Genomic DNA, 26451 nt, shown 5'->3' on the forward strand with positions numbered 1-26451 from the left:
TTATTCTTTTATTTTTTAATTACTTGGGTTTATATTTGCAGATGAGAGCTGTTTGACAAACGGATATTTGGACTTGGTAGTAGATTGGATTCCAGGAATGAAAGATATCCGTTTGAAGGATCTCCCTACCAATTTTCGAGTTACAGATCCCGAGAACAGTGCCTGGAACTTCTGCTTGGAAGGAATATTGAAGGAATTCAGAAAGCTTCAGCAGTTATTGTTCATACATTTGAAGCATTGGAGCCCCATGTTTTGGAGGCTTTCTCATCTATGTTTCCAGTACATGTTTATGCCATAGGCCCTCACCAGTTACTCCTTGATCAGATACCGGAATGCCCTTTAAAGTCTATGGGATACAGTCTATGGAAAGAAGAAACGGAGTGACTCCAATGGCTAGACTCCAAGGCACTAAATTCAGTCATTTATGTGAACTTCGGCAGTTTAACGTTCATGACACCACAACATCTTGTGGAGTTTGGTTGGGGACTTGCAAATACCAAGCTTCCCTTTTTTTGGGTAATCAGACCCGATTTGGTTATTGATGAATCTGCGATTTTGCCAGCAGAGTTTGTAGCTGAAACTAAAGAAAGAGGTCTTATAGCAAGTTGGTGTCCACAGGAGCAAGTGCTTAACCACCCATCCATTGGAGGGTTTTTAACACACAGCGGTTGGAATTCAACCATTGAGAGTTTGTCTGCAGGTGTGCCAATGCTGTGTTGGCCATTCTTTTCAGACCAGCAAACTAATTGTGGTTTGCTTGTAATGAACGGGATATTGGCATGGAGATCAGTAATGATGTCAAGAGAGACGAAGTTGAAAAGCATGTTAGAGAGTTGATTTTTTTTTTGAGAGAAAATAGATAATTTCATTAACTTATCCATGGCCAGAAGGCACATACATCACAAGCTGCCTCATACCAACAGTTCTAGCTGGCACGAGCTGCCAAGCAAATGACAGGGGACCCTCACTGTAGACAAATGCGCTCACTTATTACAGTACCTAGCTAAATGCCCAAACCCCAAAACTATCTAAGCTTCTTGTTATAACAACCCTAATCGCCTAGAGACCTCAATTGGTGTACAATTAGAGAAGCTAACTTACATAGCACTAGACTCTAGAAAGCAAATACTAGGCACAGAACAGGACCAGGAAATCAAGAGTTCCCATTGCCCATACCTTATCTCGAGAATCCTCTGTCGTTACCACTCTAGAGGATTTGCTAGAGGCACGAAAGTGCGTAATTCCCTAACAAACGTAGAGAGTACAAACCTAGGGTTCTAGACCAAGGTAAAAAGGAAAAAAACTAAAAAAAAAACTAGAAGAGCCCAACTAAAGAAGACCCAGCAGATCGGCCCAACAGGCCCCGCCCCAATCCTTCGTACAGCAGCTTTACGTGCACAACCGAGCGCCGTCGCCGCCGAACCAGCACCGCCAGAACCACGTCACACCACTCGAAACACGTCAAAGTCGATCTCAGATGCCGTCAACGGAGCGTCACCACCCACCAAGAGCCCCAAACTGGAAACCCAGCAAACCCGACAAGGGTCACCCGAACAACCAGATCGAAGCCACCAAGAAGAGGACGGCAACACCGCCTGGAAGGAAAGCAGATTGGGATCCCACTGCCTCCCATCCCAATCCGTCGCCCACATCACCAAGATCGGAACACCGGCCACCGTATGTGAAAGGGAGTGGGACAGAAAAACCACCGAACCATCTGCCAAGCCTTGAGTAGCCATAGCCCCTAGGACGCTGTCCCATGCCTTAAACTCATCACCCGTCCGGCAGCGGAACAGACGACAGGAAGGCCAGAGGCCAGTCCAGCCTCCGCGCGCCGCCGGACGAGCGCGATAGAAACAGGGGAAAAAAACCTTCTGTAGTTAGGGCGCGTGTAGCGCGTTGTAATACCTATTGTATTAATATTACCGGGAGCATGTATCCTCTTTTTTTAGAGAGTTGATGGAAGGAGAGAAGGATGAGAAAATGAAACATAAGGTCATGGAATGGAAGAAACTTGCAGAAGAAGCAACTGCTCTGCATGGTTCTTCATCCACAAACTTGGACAATCTAGTGAATCATGTGCTACTAACGAAAAGCTGATAATATCCATGAGAATGTTGACAGTTTTCTGTTTTCGTTGGTTTTTTTTTTTTAACTCGAAAGATATACTGCAGATACAGTCCAGGCTCCAGGTTTCTGTTTGTGCCGGCAATTTTCTGTTTTTTGGTGGAAATAAAGTTGTCTGTTTCAGAATGACATGCGGTTGTCTAAGACCGCAGAATAATTTCTTGTGGACAAGCAGTTGGGATTATCCCAAGTAGTGGAGGGCACTCAGGGCAGCGAAGTGAGGATTAGAATAGTTGAAGATATGGGTTCTCTCCGGAGTTAAAAACTAACCTTCTAAATGTTGTCTATCCTACCGCCAGCTTAATTGTCATTTGTCCGGAAAAGGAAAATCGTGTTTCTGAAGTGCAGGAATACTGTTGTGCCTACTGATATGAAATTCCAACCCCACTGCATGCCAAAATTTATTGTATGTGGCTCTGCACTTTATAGCAACATTGAAGGAATGATGATCCACACAAAATGTTGTTAACCCTATAAAAGACTGCAATTGTGTGAGATTCATTCATAAAGTAATACAGAATCTAAGATGAGCAAGTAGCCAATAAGCTTCATGCTGTTTTCATTCCAGTTCCACTTGAAAGTCATATAAAGACAATGCTTAAATTAGCAAAGCTCCTCCAATCCCAGAGGACCATTTGAGGCCTATTGGATACAGCCTATGGAAAGAATAAACTAAGTGCCTACAGTGGCTAAACGATAAGGCACCCAAGTCAGTTGTGTATATGAATTTTGGGAGAATAGTGGTCATGAAACCTATTGGATACAGCCTATGGAAAGCAGAACTGAGTGCCTACAGTGGCTAAACGATAAGGCACCAAAGTCAGTTGTGTATATGAATTTTGGGAGTATAGTGGTCATGACACCACATCTCATTGAGTTTGCTTGGGAACATGTGATCACCAAGCTTCCATTCTTGTGGATAATAAGACCTGATTTGGTGGTTGGTAAATCAGCAGTTTTACCACCAGAGTTTTTAGCTGAAATTAAAGAAAGAGGTCTAATAGCAAGCTGGTGCCCGCAAGAGCAAGTCCTTAATCACCCATCAGTTGGAGGCTTTTTAACACACAGCGGTTGGAATTCAACCATTGGGAGTTTGTGCGCAGAAGTACTGCCTATGCTCTGCTTGCCACCCTTTGCAGAACAGCAAACAAACTATATCTTTACTAGCAAGAAATGGGGCATTGGCTTGGAGATTGATAATGATGTGACCAGAGATGAAGTGGAGAAACTTGTTCGAGAGTTAATAGAGAGGGGTAAGGAAGTGAAAAATAAGATTATGGTGTGGAAGAAGCCACTAGCTATCCACATGGTTCTTCATCCAAAAACTTGGACAATTTAGTAAAACAAATGCAGCTGCATTAGAACGTACTTTCTTAGCTTTGTTGTTGCTGATCGATGTCAAGAGACTAAAGAACAATATTTGAGTGAGAGAATTTGGCAGATGAAGGCACTACTAGTCCACCTTGGTTCTTCGTCCCACAAACTAAAGACAATGTAGTGACTCAAGTGCTACCAAGAAAAGCTCAGAACGAAGTTTAATTCAGAAAAGAAATAATATCAAGTGAACCAACTGCTTAATTATAAGTTTTGTTGGGCTGTTAATTCTTTTAATCGTTGAGTCTTAATATCTAGAAAGATTGTAATGCCTCTAAAGGCCATGCACAGTTTCAACAGAGTTTATGTTTTGCTCTAAGCTTTAAGTGATCTCAATTGGTTAATTCTAAATAAAGATGATGTCTTGCATAATTATATGATCCTGTGTTGCTTGCTTGCAACAATTGCGAAGAAAATTAATATGGTAACAAAATATTACTAGGCAGTAAAATAATGAAAAGCAGAAAATGTTATTATACATAGTCAGAATTCTACTAGAGAATCTTTTGGATTCTTGCACTTCTCATTCAGTCAATAGTTATGTATACAGTATACTCATCAAGGTACTGAAAATAATGAGTTTGAAGGTTGGGTGACTCCTGAGTCCTAACCTGGCTTTTGTGAAAACTAGATAGATAGCCCGCGCTTTGCTGCGGGTATTTTTGTTATCATTATGTGTTTTCAGTCAATTAGAGTACACATAAGCAAACATTATCTTTTGGTAGTTAACAATAGGTTTCACTCCAAAACCAGTAGCAACTGCAACTACAATCCCCAAAGGCTTGAACATAGATACATAGAGGTTGTAATGTTATTCAAAAAAAAAAAAAAAATATTCGCACATCCCTAAATACTTAATACACACCTCTTACTTAATACACCACCCATTTGATTTATTATTCTATCATTTTATTAAATACACCACTCAAACTACCTAAATTATCCTCAAATCTCAAAATTCTATATAAAATCACTATACATGAATCAAAATTAAAATCATCATGCTAAACTTTATCATAATCACAACATTCTATATATATCATAATGAATTTAAATGCATTTAATTATCAGAATCATCATAATAATTTTAATTTTCTTTCAATTATTATCATGAGACCTGTACAATCTTAACAATTTTGTTATTCAAAATTGTTGAAAAATAATCAAGAACTCATGAAGAGGATCCCAACTAGGTTTATAACTACATTGTTATTATTTTCTCTCCATTAGTTATCATGAAACAACATATACAATCATAAGGATTTTGTAATGCAAAATTGCTAGTAGTCAAGCTTGTAGAAGGAGATTCCAATTAGGGTTTATATATATCATACTAGGTTTTATTTTCTTTCTATTAATTACCAAGAAACAATATAAACGATCATAAGAATTTTGTAATGCATAATTGCTAATAATCAAGCTTGTCATGAACTCATGACAAAGATTTCAACTTGAATTTATAACAATATTAAAAGCTATTAAACATATTCCAATTATAGTTCCTTTTCTAATATGAATGTCTTTTCAGTCATTTCATTTACCCATATAATCTGATTGTAAATATAAAAAAATTAGAATGTGTATTAAGTATTTAGGGATGTATTAATAAAATTTCTCAAAAAAAAAAGGCTGTAATGTGTTAGAAAAAAAGAAGCTAGGACATAAAGGTAATTAAGATAAATATGGAAGGGCAAAATGATCAGTGCACTGTTAATTTCATTTGTCTTTTTGTGGATGAGTTTTAGTATATTTATAATTAATGTTGACAACTCATCTGGGTTTACATCATTAGGGTTTTGCCGCTTCCTTTCTCAATTAGCACTCGGGGAAGAAGCTAGACCTGTAACGATTGGAATTGGGTTAATTAATTTAAGGTATGTAAAACTAGACTCAACTCAAAGGAAGGGTTAATTGCATTTTACCATGAGATTGCCAGGATTGAGAGATAAAGTGTTCTTTGATGTATTTTTTGCTCAATAGGATTGAGAGTTTGTTCACGATCAAGGGATTATAGTGGTTGTGATGGGTTTTGTTGGGAGAATCAATTTACTAAACTTTTAGGGTTTAAGGTTTAGATTTTTTTTTTGTTTGAGAAAAAAGAAACATATTGATTTTTTTTATTGATATATAAATTCATTGAAAAAGTTAACGATTACAATCGTTTAGAATAACATCCCCTAATTGAATAGTAAAAAAAAAAAAAACAAATTAGTATTGAAATGGTTTTTTGAGAGGAGAACGCGCTTGCATGCGCCCTAAAGGCAGAGTTCAATCTGTGCATTAACGCTTGTCCGGCGGTGCACGACTTCTGGGCGGGCCACTGGCTTTGTCGACGTTTCGTGGCTTGCTGCCGGACGGGTGATTTCATCAAAGGGCTCGGGGCATTTTCCTTGGAGTGTTGGTGCTTGAAGTTTGGCAGGAGCGGCTTTAACAGCCGCTAGTTTGGTGTTGCATCTCTGAAGCACGGTGGTAGGGCTGTTCTGATTCTAGGAAGGTCAATGGAGAATTGTGAGGGATTGGATTTCGATATGCTTTTTTTTTCAAGAGGCAATGTCGACGTCAGTGAGCTTCATCGATATGGAGTTTGGGTGAACTCAAACTTGGTTGTGTTTGGTTTTTACCTGGTTTTCAGCATATGGGGCTCATACGTGGTCGGAGTCGTTTCGTCGATGGCATTTGGGATTGGAATGGCGCAGGTATGGAGGCGCCGTAACGGAATCGTCTTCGTCGTGGTCGTGGCTGGTGCCATTGTGCAAGGAGATGGAGACTTGGGCCGGGTTTGGGCCATTTTTGCTAGGGTTTTGAGTGGGACTGTCCTTTGGGCTGCAGCCAATCGGGCCTAAGTGAATTGGGTTTGGGTGTGAGCCTAGGCCTTCCATATGTTAGTACTTTAGTTTACTTTCAATAATTCCCTAGTTTTTTAGGTAAAGCTATGCACTTTTGTGCACCTATGTCTTTTTTTAGGCTTGCTATTTACTATGTCTTTTCATAGTTCATAGGCTTGCTTTACAATAAGTGAGCATGGATGTTCTTTAATGAGTGATACTAGATATATATACCACTTTTTCTTATTTTCCCTCTCTATTCAAAGCAGTGGAAAGGTATGTAATGTACTACTCTAGCTAGAGTTGCTAATGAGAAATCGTTTTGATCGATTTGATTCAAAAAACAATAACATCCCCTATTATTTTGAGAGCGCGCAGTTACAAATTTGACTCTCATAAGCAGTTAGAGCATGATTTGCAAGTACATGAGTTACTCTATTAGTTTCACGCTGAGTATCTGGATGTCTAGTCATAATCTTTTCCACCTAATTAAGTATAAGACCCAAGCTTGATAAATCAGTTGCACTTTGATTCAAAGAGTGCATCAAAAAAACTGATTTAGTTAAAACCCTAGCGGCGCTATGCAGAGCGTCGAGTCTTACGAGCACGGCCATGGCCGCCGCTCCTCTACCCTCCATCACCGCACACGTATTTGCTTGCCTTCATTGGTGGCGCATAGGAGGAGGCCTCATGGCTTCCTTATCTCTGGAGGTGATCGTCGTTTTGCGGCGAAAGCAATCCTGTACCTCTCCTTGACAATTTCACTTTGCTTCCACCTGATTTCGGTGATACTTGCCGAAATGTAGATGCAGATCATGTTTATTATTGCTCCAAGAGGCTTGTGGGATCCAGGTCCAAGTAATCTTGCGGTGACTTTCACTGGTAGTACTGGGATTGCCTTGTTAATACTGGTATCGGTGGTGATGTCGGGCGGGGGAACTGGAGTTTCGCTATTGCTGGCGTCTTTGCCGGAATTGCATATGTCTCCAGAACAGGAGGCGGTCAGACGTGGCATCTGGATGTCCTGGGCTTGGGTGTTCAGATCGTTGATGTTGCTTGAGTGGCCGAAGATCGGCGGCCGCGACGGCAATGGCAGAATCCTTCTGAAGTGGCAGCGGTCATGGCTGGTGCTAGCGTGGAGACGCCGTGTTTGGGTGCGTAATAGGGGTTGGGTGTCCAGATCAAATCGGACCACCTCCTTGGGCTGCCTTCGGGCCCAAATCAGGACCCCTCTCTTGGGCTTAACTTCTCCAGGGGGCTGGATTTAGGATCCTGGGGATATGTTCGTTGACATTCTGCTCGATTGTTCAATTATCTCTTCTTTGGGTGTGCTGATTCTAATTTCATGTAGCTTATTTATTTCTACACTCTATAAAGAGTCTCAGTATAATCGCGCTGTGAGTACCACAATTGCGTGCCTTGGCGAGCAGTGTGTTTTAGGCTGGGACGAGTTTAGATATGATTGGTTTTCCAACTTCTTGCATGCCTGGATTGCAGAGTCTGATAGTTTGATCTACAAATCTCAAGGTCATGACAATGGTCCTATTGTTGGTAATTATCTTGAGGAGGCTGGGGTTTTACCTTCAGTTTTTGCTAGTTTTTCTACAAGTGTTTCAGAGCAGGGTTTTATTGTAATTGGACAAATTGTTGGTGTAGTACACCTTATGATTTGTGCTATCTTAGCTCTAGGATCAAGCCAGGTTTGGTCTTTGTATGCTCTCCATTGGGATGCCCCTTTAAGCGATTTCTATCGCTAATTCAATGAACTTTTCTTTTTCAAAAAAAAAAAAGAGTGCATCAACAATAAACAATATGTCTCAAAGATAACTTTGCAATAATTCAAAGTTTCTGCCAAATTCATACCTTCAAGGAGAGCCATCAATTCCGCATGGAAAGGTGACGTCAATTGCAAGCAAGGTTTGACAGCCTCGCAACAAAATCACCTCTCTCATCCCTTATAACCATACCACAACCTTCTCTACTAAAGCTTGCAGTGTAAGCACAATCACTGTTACACTTGAACCATCCCTGCTCCGGTTTAGCCCAATGCATGACTTGTCTTTGTTGAGTAGCCTCACTACCATTAGCCTTTTTGAAGTCGTTATACCAACCCAAGCTTAACATAGCTGTCTCAATTAGCCTCTGTTTTTTGTCCTCCCATAATTTAGAATTCCTTTTTTTTTTCATATAGACCTTAAGACCATAATCACTTGCACAAATTTTTCCTTTGTACACTTTGAGATATATCAAGCAAATGATCCGCACATTTATAGCTCCAGCAGCATGTGTTAAAGAAGCTGCTACCCAAGTCTCTTGAGCGTACATATAGTACACAAATAAGTGCTATCCATCTTCATGTACATGATTACACAACATGCACTTCTTACTCAAACCTTCTCTTGTAGGCAAGATACCTACAAGATATCAGCACGTGTTCTCCAAGCATGCAATGCTACTTTTTCAAGAACTTTAGCGCTCTAGATGGCATTCCAAAGGCCTGTGTAAGGATCTGATGTTGGTGTAGAGGCTAAGACCAGCCCCAATGCAATGTCTTTAACCACATTGTATGCACTATATGTAGTAAAAATCCTTTTTTGTGACAATGCCAGATACAACGATACATTGAAGCTCTACTACTTAAGGGGATATCAAGAATAAGATCCACATTCACCGGTGCAAAAAACCTCGATCTCCAACTTCTCTTAATCTCATCTTAAGACAATCCACTGAAGCTCTACTACTTAAGGGGATACCAAGAATCAGATCCACATTTCCCGGTGCAAAAACCTTTCCAACTTCTCTTGATCCCATCTTCTAGTCAGGGCATTAATCAATTCAGAAACAATTCGAGGAGCATCCCTACTTGAAGGTGAAGAAGGGCAACGAGGATAAACATCTGGAAATATCCATCTATCTTTCCATATTGCAATTTTTTCTCCATTCCTTACCTACCATCTCAAACCCTGTACCAAGGCTTCTCTTGCTTCCAGGATACTACATTACTACACCAAGGAAAAGAAGGGGTTGTCCCCAACTATGCCTTAGTGAAATCACCCTCAGGATAATATAATGCCTGATGCAATCAAACAATTAAAGAATCATGATTTTGTATTAAACGCCAACCCTGTTTAGACAGCATTGCAAGGTTAAACCAATGCAAATTTTTAAAACCCATTCCACCCTAACACATAAACGTTCTCATGACCTCTAATGAATCTTGTTTTTCTCCTCAGAATCACCCCACCAAAATTCGGCACACAACTAATGCAAATCATCACATAAACCAAGAGGCAACATATACAATTCATCACATAGTTTGGAACCATTTGAGCCACTGCTTTTATCAAGATTTCTTTCCCGGCACCACTCAAGAAATATATTGATTGAAACACTTAGATACGTACATAAGCAAAAAGTACATCGGAAAGTCATTGTGGCACTTAATTCCTCTACCTAAACTTAAAATGTAGGAAACAAAAGCGCATTGCTAGCTAACATGTGCGTTGGGCAATAGGTACAAATTACTGAAGGAAAGAGGTAAACCATTGTCTTCACCTCCTCAATTAAGACACTTTCTACTGAAAGATCAATCTCCTCTTCATTTAGATTAGAGACCGAGGACAAGGCATCCAATTCCAGGATGATTTTGAAAGATTGAGAAATAAACCTCTTTCATCAAAGAAAAAGATATATAGCGTAATACATCTCTACCCACTTAAGGGACAAGAGTATAATATACTAGTTAGAGATCCGGGCTTTGCTGCGGGTAGTATAACTTCGTTCAAGTCGTATAACAATTATCAATTGCTTTCTAACTGAACCAACAACTAATAGTAAAAAAATGAAGTTCTCTAGTTCACAGAGGGAGAGAGCCCAAGTACTTTTACAGTCTTCTCCATGTTCTAACCATTTAACACATTCCTCCTGCACATAATAGAAGACACCAGCAAAGCAAGTGTAAGGCTTTGCTACAAAAGGTTCTAATTCAACATGATTTTAAAATAAGTTGAGGAGACTCGGTATCTAAAAACAAAAGAAGCAAATTCTTGTAACACCTACCATATGGATGACATATTTTGAGCATAAGTGCCCAATTTTAATGAGGTTGTACTGCCTACTGCCTCTGAATGCTTCTAATGCCTAAAGGCAAATTTTTTGTATAGTCAGGTCGGAAAATTGGTAAAAAAGAATAAAAATAAAAATAAAAAGTGAGTAGGAGAGACAGGGGAGGCTATAATTGTCTCCTATCTTAACTGAGGCTTATAGCCTCCTATCTTAACTGAAAGCAGACATACTGAATGTCTTCCAATATGAATATTTTAATTATTAAATGTATATGTGATTACTGTCTATCTAGCAACCAATATTGTTAAGTCCTGTGACAGAATGAAATTGAAAGAACAAAGTTGGTACACCTCTAAAGTTATTAGATGAGATAACAATATCAAAGGATGTTCAGTATGTACCATATTAGTCATGGGCATCATCCTTTTCCTCCTTATCTTGATCGGCTTCTTCTTGAGCCTCTTGATCCTCAGTCATTTTCATATTTCTTTGCCAGTTTCTGATTTAATTTTGTACTCCTCTTTGGAACCTTCTTAGTTATCTCCAGCGTGAGAAAAAAGATTAACGAACTGCAGTCTCGCCTAAGAAAAAAGATTGGCTAGATATTCAAACAATGCCCAACCAATGATCTGGAAATTCTAAATGTGATCATATATCAGAAAATTATAAGAACTGCACCTGCATAATTAATCAAACCAACATATTCAACATTTGCAAGTTGTTCTTGCTCTTTGCAATCAGGAAGTTGTCAATGCCATTAATGTGAAGCTTCTTAACACCTGTTTGACAAAGAGACTGATTGTTAAAAATAGAGTTGATCATAGGGTGACAAAGAGACTATCGTAGGGTAAAGAAAGTTAGTAACTAAATCTAATTATAACAACCTCTTACTTGTATTAGTAATGTGCTTCTAAATGTTCAAACAAATACTTTCTTTTTTCATGACAGTGTAGGGCCTAAAAATAAAGATATCAGTTACTTATGTCAAATATAAGCTTACATATAGACTTTAGATTGCAGGAATATTACTGAATCGTAAAACAAATTCCAATGGTTTACTTGCTCCTTGCCTTCACACCATTCCTCAGTTGAAGCTCTTGGTGACACACGCTTTGGGTCCTTCACTTCTTTTCTGTTAAATAAAGGCAACACATTTTCTCTGTTAAGGAAAGGCAGCATGAAGTATAGAATTAGATGAACCACCTTCACCTTTGTTCTGCAAGTGTGTGTGTGTATATATTAAAATATTTTAAAGTTCATTATGACTCCGAAAAAAAAAAATACTACATACATACAAAAGATGTTATTGTAAGCATTTAATCTTTTCTATAGCCTTTCAAATTAGCAAAGAGAATGATTCTATGTGTGGGGAGAATTCTTGGGTACCTTGGTGTTTGCCATACTCGCATTTTGTTAAATATTTTGGACCATTGGATTAGTAATATATCCAATTGTTCAAAATATTTAACAAATTGGTAACTTGTTTAACCCTTAGCCTTTCTAATTTTTTTGGTAACACAAACTACTAAATTACTAATTGAATTGAAAACAATTAATAAAGATAGTGAAAACAATAAAACCAATTAATGTTTGATTATCAATTGACAATTGACAATTATGATTTTTCCTTTTTCAAAAAAAATTAAAAGAACCTTCTATCCTAGGTTCACCTAATTACTTTTAGTTAAATAGTCTATATTACTAACTAATTTTATTATTAGTGAATTAATGCTTGTTATTAATGGACAATTACACAATTGAAAATTACGTTTTTTCCTTATTAAAAACAAAAACCTTCTAACCTAAGTTCACAAAATTAGTATTAGTTAAGTAATCTTTATTACCAATTAATTATATCATTAGTAATTTCCTTAACCAAATATAATTCTTTTTACATGCATTTTACGACAACGACAACAATTAGTGTAAAAATAAATAATATTTGTTTTAAATGTAGTCAAATGAGAACCTACTTTAGGACTCATTTACTCAAATGAGAATCTACTTTACTCTAATGAGAACCTGATTACACGCATTTTATATGCATAATTGCACTCTAAATACTAGAATTAAATTAATCCTCAAGTTAATTAATATGTAGTTAACCCATTTTTATTTATTTGTAGAAAATAAGCGGAGTCACGGTTATCGGAAGAAATTGGCGCGAAATCGAAGCAAATAATGAACAAATGAAGAAAAGAAGAATTTCTGTTTATTAATTATTCTTTTCATTAATTAATCATTGGATAATGATTAATTAATAGAGGTTTAATCATCAGAGCAACATCACGTGGAGAGGCATGTTGCAATCAAGCAATTATTTGTTTAATTGAACTCAGCCACTCAGAAGATGACACATGGCAGCTGTACATGCAAGAGGGAGCAGCGCTTCTTTCTTTCTTTTGCTGCGAAAATGCATAGCACCACGTGCTCTTCCTCTTTCATTTTCTGACGTCACCTCCACCCCTCAACCATTGTAGCCTTGCCACGTGTCCCATTATCCCATTCACCTTTTCCTCCTCCACACGAAATAGCCACCCATTTGATCTCTTTCTCTCACAGAGAACCGATATATTATATATATATTCTCTTCACAACACCAACAGGAGGAGAACCCTAGCACCAACAGCCGCACACCCAAATTCCTCTTCCTCCTTTGAACAGCCGCACACCACCACAATTCCATCTCTCCCATTCCATCTTTCCAATTATCTCTCGTCCATCACCCATATCACCTCACACTCTCCCATTTTCCCTCACTCTTCCACATTAAAGTATTGGGCTCTTCTCAAATTTCATCAAGGAAGATCATCAAGACCTTAATTTCATCTTGGGTAGTTAGGAGGATTCAAGCTAGCTTAGTTTTCTTTGCTTTCTAGCATTGTTGAAATTAAGCAAAGCTTATCCTCTCTATTCTCATCTATTTTAATTGTACATGGTTTTGATGTTAAATCTTGTTTTAATTATGAGTGAGTAGTTTAATTTTGGGAGTTAGGGTTGTGAAGCCCTAACTCATCTTGTATAAATATTGATGCTTTAATTTTAATAAATGCAATTTTCATTGTGTATGCTTTAAATCCGAATGTATTGGTCCTTAGAAGCATGTTTCTAGGCTTTGTCACCCTTTGAAATTATGTTGTGGGCAATTGTGATGAATAGATTGATAAATTGACAACTTATTGGTCTTGTTGCATCTAGGATTTAAGTGTGGTAACCATTAGCTAGCTTAATTGTAGCTAAGCTTGCTTGGGTCTCTATTATCTTGCACTCTAGGCCTCTAATTTTAGATATTGCGGCCTTAACCGGCGTAATGCCTAAGTTAGAGAGTTGATTGTGGCCTTAACCGGCATAATCGATACACCGAAAGGATAATTGGTTTAGTAGCCTTGACTGGTACTAGATACGGGACTTAACACATATAGGAAATGCATGCATTTGTAAAATTGGCATTGATATTTGCAAGATAGTTAGTGTGAATCACCCGACACTCCCATATTTCCATTAATTTGAAAATCCAAATTTAATTTCTTGCTTGATAATTAGTTGTTTGCTTTTACTTTAGTTTGCATTTAATTTAGTTAATTCCCAATTCACAACTCCCAAACAAAATTCTACCTTCCATTGTGCATAACTCATTTGGGCTACAAGTTAGTGGCTTTGATTAGGCTTATTGTGAGCTAAGCCGAGCATTGCCGAGGCTTGGTGCCTTGTGAATATTTTATTTTACTTTATTTTATTTTTATTTTTACTTTTTTCATTGTATGCTTTTAAGTTATTCTAGCGCCAATTACCTCGGTTAGGTCCAACGCCTAATCCCCGAGGTACGATAATCAAGGTTTTAATACTTCCCTTACTTGACAACGATTCGTACGCTTGCGAGAGTTTATGAGTCAAGTCAGAACCTATTACAATTAATTACCACTTTTAGGACTTAATTACTCAAATGAGAACCTACTTTTCTCTAACGAAGACCTTATTTACTTTAATGCAGATTTTTTTTCTAATTACCACATGTGTCCTCAAAGTGGTAAATATTATATAAAATAGAAAATGTATGAATCTTTATGTTTTTATCATTAGTGAAATTATTACTACACAATGACTACACATTTTATCACAACCCACAACACTTGATGTAAAAGCGGTAACTTTTGTTCTATTTGTAGTAATTACTCCACCTAAACTAATGTACTAATTTATAGACAATTTAACAAGTATGACAACAAATTTGTTGTCAGAGTAGTAAATCTTTATGTTTTTATCAGTAATGAAATGATTACTACAATGACTACACATTTTACCACAATCACAACAATTGATGTAAAAGCGGTAACTTTTGTCCTATTTATAGTAATTACTCAACTTAAACTAATGTACTAATTTATGGACAATTTAACAAGTGCAACAACAAATTTGTTGTCAAAGTGGTAAATCTTTATATTTTTATCATTAATGGAATAATTACTCAATCACTACATATTTTACCATAACTCGCAACTATTGGTGTAAAAGCGGAAACTTTTGTTCTGATTGTAGTAATTACTTCAAAAACTATACCATTTACAAGATTACCAACCATTTTACAATTCCGACAACATTTGTGTTGTGAACATGGTAAAATTAAAATTAGACCAAAAGATATGTAACAACTCAGTATTGTAAGGATCTTCTCCACTTGATAATCAAGGTTCTAAATTTGATAAAAGTTGTCCAAATATGATGTTTACATCTTTGACCACTCAATTATAATAACCACAACAACTGTTGTCATAAGTCGTAATTGTAGTTCAACTATGTGTAATTTATTATTTTGACAATACTTGTTACATGATTTTTAACAATGTTACATATCAAGAAAGAGTGTGTTGTTAATATGATAAATTTTATTTTTAAAAATGACACATGTCGATATTTAATTGGGTAACCTGTTGACCAGTTCAGTAGGTTTCCACTATATTAATTTACTAAAAGTCAAAAAAATAAAAAAATAAGGAAAGGACAAACACCAAGGTACCCAAGACGACCCCATATATGGTGTCTAGAGCAAAGAAAAGGTAACAAATAATTCTATTAGAAGTTATAGCTTTACTTTATTGGAACATATCTGAAATTACTTGGCCTGTTCTGATATTCCTTGGCCTGTTCTGCATAAATTGATGCGCCACGAAATAAAGAAAATGCTATAAAACTTCCACTCAGCAAAAGGCCATGGCTTTGCCTGCAATGCAACATTTCAATTTAGTCAAAAACTGAATGTCTATGTCAGAGATATGACCACAACATTATTAAACAGCATTCGCAACATCATTCTGAATACTCAAATGCAAATTGATCTAAACACACCAAGTTTTACTTTCGATCAGACAAAGAACTCAAATGGGCACTTCTACATCTGTATAAACTTTTTTAACTGTATGCACTGAAGTTTCATGGACTTAAACATACTACACAAATCAAATTGAAATAAACGAATCAGTTCAGCGATGCAGTTTATGTTCTCTTTCAATTTTGTTTATTGGTGTTTGCTTGTTTACATTACTTCTTTTAATGCATACAAAATGACAGTGATAGAGAAACTTGAATCAGGAAGGAAAAAAAAAAAACAAAAGCTGTAAATTTTATTTCAAGCCAAAAGCAAATTATCCTGGAGTGAACCTAGTAGCCAATCCAAAAATAGTGCAGCTAACTTCTACTATTGTAATGTGAATGCAAAGTAATGAAATATTTAGAGCCAAGAGAAAAAAAAAAAAAAAAACAGACCATTATGAAACAAAAATGTAATTAGCACGACCAAGATTTAATAATTTCACAATTTACTGAATTTTTGAAACTTTTTAACTGATTTTACATGTGATTCTCTAACTGGTTTGATTTTAACAGCGACATTTAGCTTTAATATGTTTTGTTGTCAAAAAAAAAACCAAGTCCAAATATTGAAACAGATTTCTTAAGTTGGTATAAATCAAAACAATTGATTCACTAAAGGGTAGTCTGACAGCCAAGTAAGGAAAGAGAATTTCTATTGGGACCTCTTAATCTACTCACTAGACCTCCCTCAATTTTTAATTATTTAATGACATATGTATCCTTATACAAAAAGACTGTTAAAGACAACAAACTAATAAGGAAAATATTTTTTTCTCTGTAAAGATTTATAATAATGGAAACACATTTACAATACTTTAATTATTCATTTCCATTTTAGTTCTCATTTCATATTTCTCATTTTCTTTGTTTATAAAGCTTTTAAAAAAGAAAAAATCAAGAGAAAATGCATTCAAAATTACTTGGCGAATTATATAAAAATAAAACTATGATACAAAGGTCTTTCTCTTGAGGATCATGAAACTGAGGATAGAGAGCTCTCATGTAAACTAACCAAATAAATTTGTGAAGTGACATATAAGACAAAAATAAATAATAAAAGAAAAGAGCGTGAACAAATTTAATATCGCAACCTATCTTAATTCCAGCATGCAACCATAAACCATAAAAACTAAGCTTTGAAAATCCATAATTAAGCATGAAATAGTAGGCTTGAAAAATCCCTGATAAATTTATGTTAATTAGTTACACTATCTTTTTTCAATAATTATCTCTTTCTTTCTTTTTTTGAACAATGTCAAGTTTATTTTGTGGTAAATAAATAATTATGGGAGCACTAACTCATCTTTAATGCTCCCAAAAATTTTCTTTTATGAGTAAGGTTAAGTTAGGTATTTGAAAGAGGTTTACTTAGCAAATATTACTTTTTAAAAAGCAAATAGGAGGTGTAAAGAGATGAGAGGTCAAATGAGCAAATATGGAGGTCCTAATAGAAAAACTCGTAAGGAAAAGTGGAAAACATAGGAAGCATAATTCAAATGATTTATAGTTATCAATCCTAAATTACAAAATGCGGAGAGGCAAACAGATGTTAACATGTAAGCTTTCTTTCTAAAAAAATTATCATTGGAAAGCAGCAATGGAGATTCAAGTATGAAGTCCAAACGATGTATACCTTGCATTGAGATATTCTGATTTCTTATTTGACGGCTAAGACTGGCCTTAGGATAATCCTGCTTCAAAATCTTTGCAATCAGAGAAGCATATTTTGGAGCCTCCGACAAAGATCTCACTACTGAGTGCCCTGCTTGAAGATGGTAGAACTATATTTAGACATCTAAACTGAACAATTGGAATAACCTTAATGATTAACTGGTTTAGATATTACCTGTGGCTGGATGTACCATGCTAGCAGCAGCACCAAATGTCAAGTTCTTTTGCTCTGTATTCGGTAATGACCCGCCAACTGGAATCCAAGACCATTCCTACATTAATTATTGTAAAATTGTTTTTGTACAACCTCTAGATTAAGCGCACACTACAAAAATAAAAAAAAACCAAATTCAACCTACGAACAATTGAATCAAAAGATTTGGAGCATTTGTGGATTGCCAGTGTTGACATTAAGGTGGCAATGGAGTTGGGTTTAGTTTAGTCTCAGGTCTGATGGTCCAGCATTTCAATTTGGTCGGGTTCGAAGTCACAACAAGTGTAGACTTGATCGATCAAAGGCAGGTCAGGAGGACTCTGGGTGGTGAGTTAGTGTTGACAAAGTTGTGAGTCAGGCAATCACTGCTCCTGCGCATGTTGTCTATGCCTTTTAGTTGTTGTGCAAGTTTTAAGTCTAAAGTTGAGTCGGGGTTTTTTTGACTCTGTCAGTCAGTCATTATGGAGTTCTAATGTGAAGTCCAGTGGCCATTTCTATGTTAGAGATGTTGCCCAAACTCATTGTAACCAGTTCATTATTAATGAAGTTTCTTCTTGATAAAAAAAAAAAACAATTGAATCAAAAGATTTCAAGTTTAAAAATAAAAAAATTTCAACCTAAACCCTATTACAGTATCTAAAGACATACAAAAAGACATTCACTTAGATTCCAATCGATTAGTAAAAAATAAAAAAGCAAAAACCCAATAACCCAACCCCCTCTACACGAACTGAGAAATTGTTTACACAAAAAGCGGACAATCAGAGATAAGCAGAAAAGAAGAAACCAAATCCAAATTCACAAAACAAACCCAAACCTTCCTCCGGAAGTCAACCACAATCTTGGATCTCTCGTCTTCTCTTTCCCACCCCAGCGACCTACGATCAAAATCGAAAATGTTACATCAAATCAAAAATTCAAAAGCATTCAAAACCAAACACTAACTCCTATTTGTTTTCAGCCTAACCTTTATATCTAGGGATGGCAATAATCCCCATCACGTAGGGTACCCATCGGCTATTCGACCCTAATAGGGAGAAATTCGGGGGAAATCGGGTAACAGGGATAGGGACCCCCAGTATTCGAATTCTGAAATCGGGTACGGGGCTGGGATGGTATTTTGATCCCATCCTCATACCCACCCAGGGAAAATGATCATTTACCCAATTTTGGGGTTAATTAACCCCACTTACCCAAACACTCTAAGAGATTGCCCACTTACCCAATATTTAATATATATTTTACCCTAATACCCAATTAAATATTTTTTTATTCCTTTTTATTTATTTTTGAGACAATTTTGCCCTCTTCTTCTTTGTCACTTAGATAGAGAAGTCATCGAAGACCTCGCGGGACTCCGATGACCGGTGGCCGGCCGCAGACTCCGGCTACTGGAATCCGACAACCGGTCACCGGAATCCAGAATTCGGCTACCGAACCGGTGACCGAATTCCGGCGGCCGATCTTATTACCCCCTAATAATACCTAGTAATCATATTATTGCCCCCCAATAGTCATATTATTGCCCCCTAATAATACTCAGTAATCATATTATTGCCCCCCAATAGTCATATTATTTCCCCCCAAAAAACATATTATTACCCCCAATAATCATATTATTACCCGCCAATAATCATATTATTGTCCTCAATAATCATATCATTGCCCCCCAATAGACCCCAATAAAAGTTTACACTATCTTCATTAGTAAATTGGTTTCCAACTCTCTCTCCTCTATCAGACAAAAAAAAAAAAAAAAAAACTCTCTGCTTAGCCTCATCTTCATTACCAACAGACCCAACGTTTTGCTTATTATCCATAGCCATCTCCAAAACACCGTTCTTCAATTCGTCTTCGGTGACCTTCGCTTATCACCTCCTTCTTCAATCTCTTACGGTTCACATTCACCGGAAGCTCATTCTGGGCCTTCTTGGCCCGGGTCCGACCAAACGAACAGGAGACCTCCGCCTGAGCCAATGCGAAGGTCAATTCACGCTTCAGCCCCGGTCGTTCACCGGCGGGATGCTCTACATGCAGAATGACCTCAACATGGCCGCCGTGTCCCTCACCAACCAGCTCCGCGACCTCGACCTGCTGCTCAGATCTGGCATGCTCCACCAGTCAAACGCCACCTCCGCCGTCTCGCCCCTCGCCGCTTCAAACTATGAGTCGCGCAAGGCGGTGTTCAAATTCGGGGCTACCACATTGAAAAAGAAGGCGGCAATCACCGTCGAGGCCCTCACCGCCGACCTGGAAAACACCTGGGCTATTTCGGTCTTCATCGGTGCCTCCTCCGGCGATGCAGAACCACTGCCTCGCCAATCGCCGTCAATTCTTCGTCCGGCAGGGATGGTGGTTGTTGTCTAATGGTTGCAACTCGCTGAGTCGACTCGATCGAGGAAGGAAGAGAGAGAGAGAGAGAGAGAGTCTGAGGGGTTTGTTAATTAAAATAAGGGTAACATTGTCATTCATGTTTAAATTGGGTAAAAGGGATTAAAGACTTCTTGGTGAAGTAAGTGGGCAATTTTTTAGGGCTGGATTCGGTACTAAACCGATCCATTTTTCCCCAAACCACTGCCGAACCGACCTCTGTCGGTATCAAGATTTTCAAACCGCCGCCGATCCGACGTAGTCGGTATACCGACTGTCGGTAAGCCGAGATTTCGGTTGGCATAGTTTGGTTTTGAGTGGATTTGCAGCCGGAGATTCATGTCTGAAATCTGATGATTTTGAGACTTTTTTTCTTCCTCCTCCACTGGAGATTCATGATGTTGGAGATGAGGATGATCTGATGATGAATCTGAGGATGATCTGATGATGAATCTGATGTTGATCTGATTAGATGAGGATGATCTGATGATGATCTAATGTTGATTTGATGGGGATTGTGGAGGAAAGAAAAAAAAAATTGAGAAGATGAAGCATAACTTAAGCAAAGCCACAGGTCTGTGAAGAAGAAGAAGAACCAAGAACGTCGAAGGAGAAGATAGAAGAGACTAGAGAGAGAGAGAGAGAGAGAAATAAGAAAAGGAGCTTTGTTTTGTTTAATCTATCATTTAAGAAACTATAAATAGAAAGTATGTACATAATATATTAAAAGCAGCTTCTGCTCAAGTGGTCGGGAGTTGGGTTGGTGTATAAGAGGTGAGGGGTTCGAAGCTCACCTTTTACAAAGTTATATATACTTTGTATATTATTTGGTATGTATACGTGTATACGGTCGGTACGGTATACCGACGGTATGCAAAATCTCATACCGTAGCCGAGCCGAATACGAGCCATCGGTACGGCTCAGCCGAGCCGAAAGTCGGCAGGCTGAGTTTTCGGCCCAAATCGGTTCGGGCCGGTTCGAAATCCGGCTGGTTCGGTTGCTTCGGCCCAATTTGCCAGCCCTACAATTTTTAGGCTCAAATTGGGTAAGTGGTCACAGCCCCTTATATAATATATATATATATATATATATATATATATATATATATATATATATATATATATATATATATTATATTTTTGATATTATTTATAAATAAATATCTATGTAAACTTCATCTTTTTGTCAATTTTTAAATTCTGTCAATATATTTTTGATATTATTCAATTCACCTTGTTGAAGTGAATGAGTAAGTTGTTAGGTTACACTAAGCAGTTGATTGTGGAATTTTTTTGTCGAATGCAGATTTTTATTGTTTTTTTTTAAGCAAGACTTTTATTTGTTTTTGTTTGATTGAAATAAAAAATTTATTTTATGTTGATGTTTGATTTTAACTTCATACTTTACAATCAATAATTATTTGTATGAATTTTTATATAATAAATTAGTAATATTGTTAATGGGGATTGGGGCGGGTACGGGGACCTAATCCCTAATGGGGACGGGGACGGGGACGGGGACGGGGAATCCCCAGTTTCTTATTACGGGGATTGGGGTGGGTAAGGAGATGGGGAATGAAGTCAGGTATGAGGATAGTAATTTAATCCCCTTACCCTACCCTCCCCATTGCCATCCCTATTTATATCTGAGAGCTTGATCGATACGGTTGATACCTCTGTTTCACGCTGCGTCTGTATCCGAGACCAAACCGAAAATAGAATGAAGCGTTTGTATCTGGCTGTGCAGTCGATGTAAAGCTTCTAGAACACAATACAAAACTCAGGCCTTTAGTATACAGCTCGAGGGCAAAACCGTCGTTTTACTGTTGAGATGAACAGTGCTTATGAACATTATAGAACTGCAGTATATAGTAAATGTGTTAGCCACAAGATATATATTTTGTTGGCAAACTGACACAGTTTGTAAAAATTTTTGGTTGAACTATATAGAGAAAATACCTAGTCGTACGTACGTCTCGTGTTCCAATCCACTCTGTGCCTTGGTGCTAAGAGAATCGAGAATGCCTTTGTTCCAAGGTCCAATCCGTATTTGTATTAGCATGATCTTCTTTTAATAATGTGTATTTTTTTTTGTAAGTGCTTTTAATAATGTGTATGGGCTTCCTACTTTGCTGCCTTTCACTATGTCAATAAACTCATCAGACGACAGAGCTCAGACGACAGTTGTTTTCTGTTGTCTGAATAATTTTAACGACAGAATTAAAAAATTCTGTTGTCTGAATATAGTGTATATCATAGTAAATCAGTTTTCTGAAAAAGGCTCTGTTTCAGACAACAGATTTCTGTTGTGCATTACACTGAGATTGATTTAGTTTTGGTTGTTTAGGTTTTTTTTTTTTTTGAAAGAAACTGTTTGAAAAGGTTATGTTTCAGACAACAGATTTCTGTTGTGCATTAAACTGCTATTGATTTAGTTTTAGTTGTTCACTTGTTTGGATATTTTTTTTCCCTTTCAGTTTGGTTTTTTGGTACAACATAAATACATATTCGTCTAACACTCCATGAAATTTTGGCCCGACAAATTTATCAAATTGAGAGAAACCTAAAAACCGTCTCTCAGCTCGCTGTCACTCTCAAACCCATCTTCTCTCTTGCTCTTTCTTTCGCTCTCGCACACAACAGAAATCTTCGAACTGAAAACCCAATCCAATATCAATTTCTTCCAATCCAGCATCGAACTGAAAACCCTGAAAAAATCTCAACCATCTCGCCTCGCAAACTAGAAAACCCCATTCCAGCCAAAGGATCTCAGTCTCAATCCGTATCTTGGTCTCAACCTGAATCCGCATCTGTCCTTGGTTAAGTGTTAATAGATTTAGGGTTTTTGTTGGATTGGGTATTTAGGGTTTTCTCGATTAAGTGTTCATCTCACTTTGCCTAGGCGATTGCATTGGGCAGCAACATAGGCGGTTTAGGCGGAGGCTGTTATCTATTGAATCCAAAATAGGAAGAGGAAAGTTCAAGGGCAAGCCCACGGGTCAGTGCCACTTCTGCACTCACGAAGAGATGGGTATTCAATCTCTCTCTCATTCTTTCACTTTTTCCTCTATTTCTATATCTATTTGCAAGGTCTCAGTTGCTTGGTGTTTTCTCCACCCACAAAGAGATGGGTATTCAATAGATGAATTTGTAAATGTTTTACGCATTCTAATTTTGAATTTGGGGTCTTCATCTAAAAGCTCGTACTTCTTTCATGAAATTTTCTTCCTTTAATGAACTTTGGTCCAGATAAGTTCTAGGTTTCTGGTAGTGATTTGGCTTGAAATTTGGTCTACCCTTATTGGATTATTGACTCAATTGATTCAATTCCAATGGTTTAATTGTAATTCCGAATTGGGATTAGATGATTGAATTCATTTCAACCCTTATGCGGTGAATAAGGTCATAAATACAGTTAAATTTGTTCTTCCTCACTACTTTAGCTTCGGAAAAAGTAGAGAGACTTGCCTAAACTAGCTAATTTAGGTCAGCTTTGAATAAGGTCAAAGCTAAAGTAGAGAGACTTGCCTAAACTAGCTAATTTAGAGAGCTTTGAATAAGGTCATATATACAGTATCGACCTAAGTAGCTAATTTAGATATATGGTTAATTTAATAATAACCAGAATAAACAAAACAATTCATACACAATGGGTTTGGAAGTTATTAGTTGCCTTTTCTTTTGCTATTCGATCACCTTATAGATTGGTCTTTCATCATCCCCTTTATTTCTGCAGTTCTTTATTAAGTAAATAGCTATTTTTCTATATTCTAATAGATATGCAGGTTGTTTGATGGTCATTGCTTTCTTTTTTCAATTCTTTTGCCAATGGTTTTGTTAATCTCACTTCCGTGATCATGTAGTCAAAGCATTCCGTAGTCATGAAGTATCAATGTTAAAGTGGGCCAATTTCCTACATGTCCTTCATTGTTTTCTATTGTAGTCATGAATTTTATTTGTTCCATTTTTTTACCGGTAATGATTAAATAGTTATATCAGGTAGTTGCTTTCACATTTAGTATGTTTAGAAATTTAGATAGTATATTTGTACATGTTTGGGAAATCAAAGTCAACCTGCAAAAGCCAAAGACAGAGAAAGAAATTAGGGCTTAGCTTCTGTGGTTCATTTGGTTTTTTATTTGTTCTTATATGAGTATTTCACAAAACTTGTGTAATCTGACCTGAATAAGTCTGATTCGTCATGTGAATGGTGTAGTTTTTTCGATGGCTTTTCTGGTGCTGGTATATGATCCAACATATTTAGTGAGCAATATATGGCGGCATGAACAATTAGTGAGAGAGCATTGTGTTGAATATGTATAAGGTACTCTCATCAAGATACAAGTGCACTTATTACCTTTCATATTATTAGAAGGGTAGACATATGGCTCTGATTTGGTTACGAACTTGGTTCCGTAGGGGTGAGATGGTTGGACCTGGACACATGGCAGCTCTTGAGGAATGAGGTTTTCCTTTTGATATAATTTGGTGAATTGACATCTTTCACTCCTCCAAAATTACAGGTAAAGGAATGTTTTGTAGTTGTATTTCTTTAATTACTCCATTAAATACTACTATTATCAGATGGTTGTGCACTCGGGATTTGCCGATAAATGGGATTAATTTAGTGAAAACAATTCTTCATCTTGCACTATGCATTTTGTATGTGTTCTTCAATTGTTTTCTTTGGTTAGTTTTCTTATGAAACATGTTATGTATATAGATGTCTGCAGACATATATGCCTCTGAATGATAGCATTTTTTGCATTCTTGAATTGGATGATGGATGTGAAAGGGTGCTCACTGATTTGTTGATTTTTTTTGGGTTACCTGTGGTCAATTGGAGAAGGAAACAAATCTTATCGAGGGAGTTTCATGGTTAGATTGTGGCCACCGTGAAATGTAGGTAAGGAACTGTTGATATTATGTATTACTGCTGATATCAAAGTTTATAGTAGCTTTAGCATTTTTTGTTTTTGTATTTTTTTTTTTGGCAATTAACTTTATCATTTTTGAGCTCTGCCAACTATAATTTGATCTTGTCTGATATTTATTCTGGTTGGAAGTTTACTTTTTACAGGTTTGGTATCCATCTCTGAGTGTTGACCCTTTAAAGTAGGGTGATTTCTTGTAGGTACGCATGTAATTAAGAAAGCATGTTTATACTACTTTTTGAAAGATTGTATTTGACCTGAGATGGTGAATTCTTGTCTAACATGCACCTCTCAATTTCTCAGATGGGGTAAAGTATTATGTTAAATTTAGGTCAATAACCCTGTATGCTTTGTATTATTCCACTCAAATTCGATGCTTGTTTCTTTGGCCTTCATTCAAAGGCTCTATAACCGAACTTTTACCATTCTATTTTTGCATCATATTATTTATATGATATAGTGGTTAGTAGTGATGATACTTTGGTTGGTATAAATGGTTAAAGAATTTCAGTTCGTGTTCTTTGTACTTCCAAAATTTTATTGATAGGTGGAGAATCAGGAAGGAGTCGCAAACTTTGATGATATCCTTGTAAATTCAGATGCATTCATGGTGGCACGAGGTGATCTTTGAATGGAAATTCCAATAGAAGATATTTTTTGGCTCAGAAAGTGATGATCTATAAGTGCAACATCCAAGGAAAACCTGTTGTCACGACAAGACAGATGCTGGAACTAGCAGTTGTTGAATATGTTGATGAATTGTACAAGTTCTACAAACTTGAAGAGGTAATCCCTTATCCTTTTTCCCCCTCCCCAGATCTTCCCTTTTAGGCTTCTTCTATTATACCTTTTCTTACACTTGAATATTACTTATGCAGGATGACTACCGAGTTGGAGATTACTTGGACATTGATCAAGTTTGGGTTGAATGGGCAAGCATGCTGTCAAGTTTCAGATCACTAGTGTTGTATGTCTGTGGTAGATCAGTAGTTAGGAATCATTTTGTGCATATAGCTAGAACTCACTTTGGTGGCTGTAATGATTCATGATGATATTCAAATAAATAGATCAATTTTTATAAAATTGTGTCGTGCAAATGCTCTTTTTAAGACAGAAATAAAAACCAATTAAAGTTGACATCCAAACCAACATCAGACTACAAAATTTAAGCAAATGTCTGTTGTCTGAAGTCACCATAAATCACAGATGAAGCGGACCAATTGTATTATTTATGCTAGTCAGACAACAGATAATTGTGATTTTTAATTGAATCACACAATAGAAAGGCCCAAGAAAGTTCAAGCCTCTATATATTCAAACGACATAATTCTGTCTTATTACTCAAAATTAAACAATAAAACATTCTAATTTATATGTTGTCCACCATTGATTCACACAACAGAAAAAATCCAAGATAGTTCAAATCTCCATATATTCAGACAACAGAATTCTGTTGTCTTAATGAAATATAAACGATAGAGTTTTATGAAAAGATGTTGTGCAG

The 26451-nt window shown here is 36.9% G+C and overlaps 3 long non-coding RNA genes and 1 pseudogene across 3 annotated transcripts; 2 read left to right on the forward strand and 2 right to left on the reverse strand.

Annotated features, from left to right (window-relative positions):
• LOC133725798 (7-deoxyloganetin glucosyltransferase-like) overlaps window positions 1–26451 on the forward strand; it is a 43544-nt pseudogene that overhangs the window by 4957 nt on the left and 12136 nt on the right.
• LOC133725800 (uncharacterized) lies at window positions 10083–11619 on the reverse strand. The gene is made up of 3 exons (XR_009854558.1): window positions 11070–11619; window positions 10793–10972; window positions 10083–10250 (listed from the first exon to the last, which is right to left on the reverse strand). It is a non-coding gene; the product is annotated as an uncharacterized LOC133725800 (long non-coding RNA).
• On the reverse strand, window positions 15506–17573 carry LOC133725801 (uncharacterized). Its single transcript, XR_009854559.1, has 2 exons — window positions 17392–17573; window positions 15506–15609 (listed from the first exon to the last, which is right to left on the reverse strand). It is a non-coding gene; the product is annotated as an uncharacterized LOC133725801 (long non-coding RNA).
• On the forward strand, window positions 24664–25986 carry LOC133725802 (uncharacterized). Its single transcript, XR_009854560.1, has 4 exons — window positions 24664–24919; window positions 25094–25147; window positions 25495–25733; window positions 25826–25986. It is a non-coding gene; the product is annotated as an uncharacterized LOC133725802 (long non-coding RNA).

The sequence above is a fragment of the Rosa rugosa genome, chromosome 1 (genome assembly GCF_958449725.1).
Source record: "Rosa rugosa chromosome 1, drRosRugo1.1, whole genome shotgun sequence".
NCBI lineage: Eukaryota > Viridiplantae > Streptophyta > Magnoliopsida > Rosales > Rosaceae > Rosa > Rosa rugosa.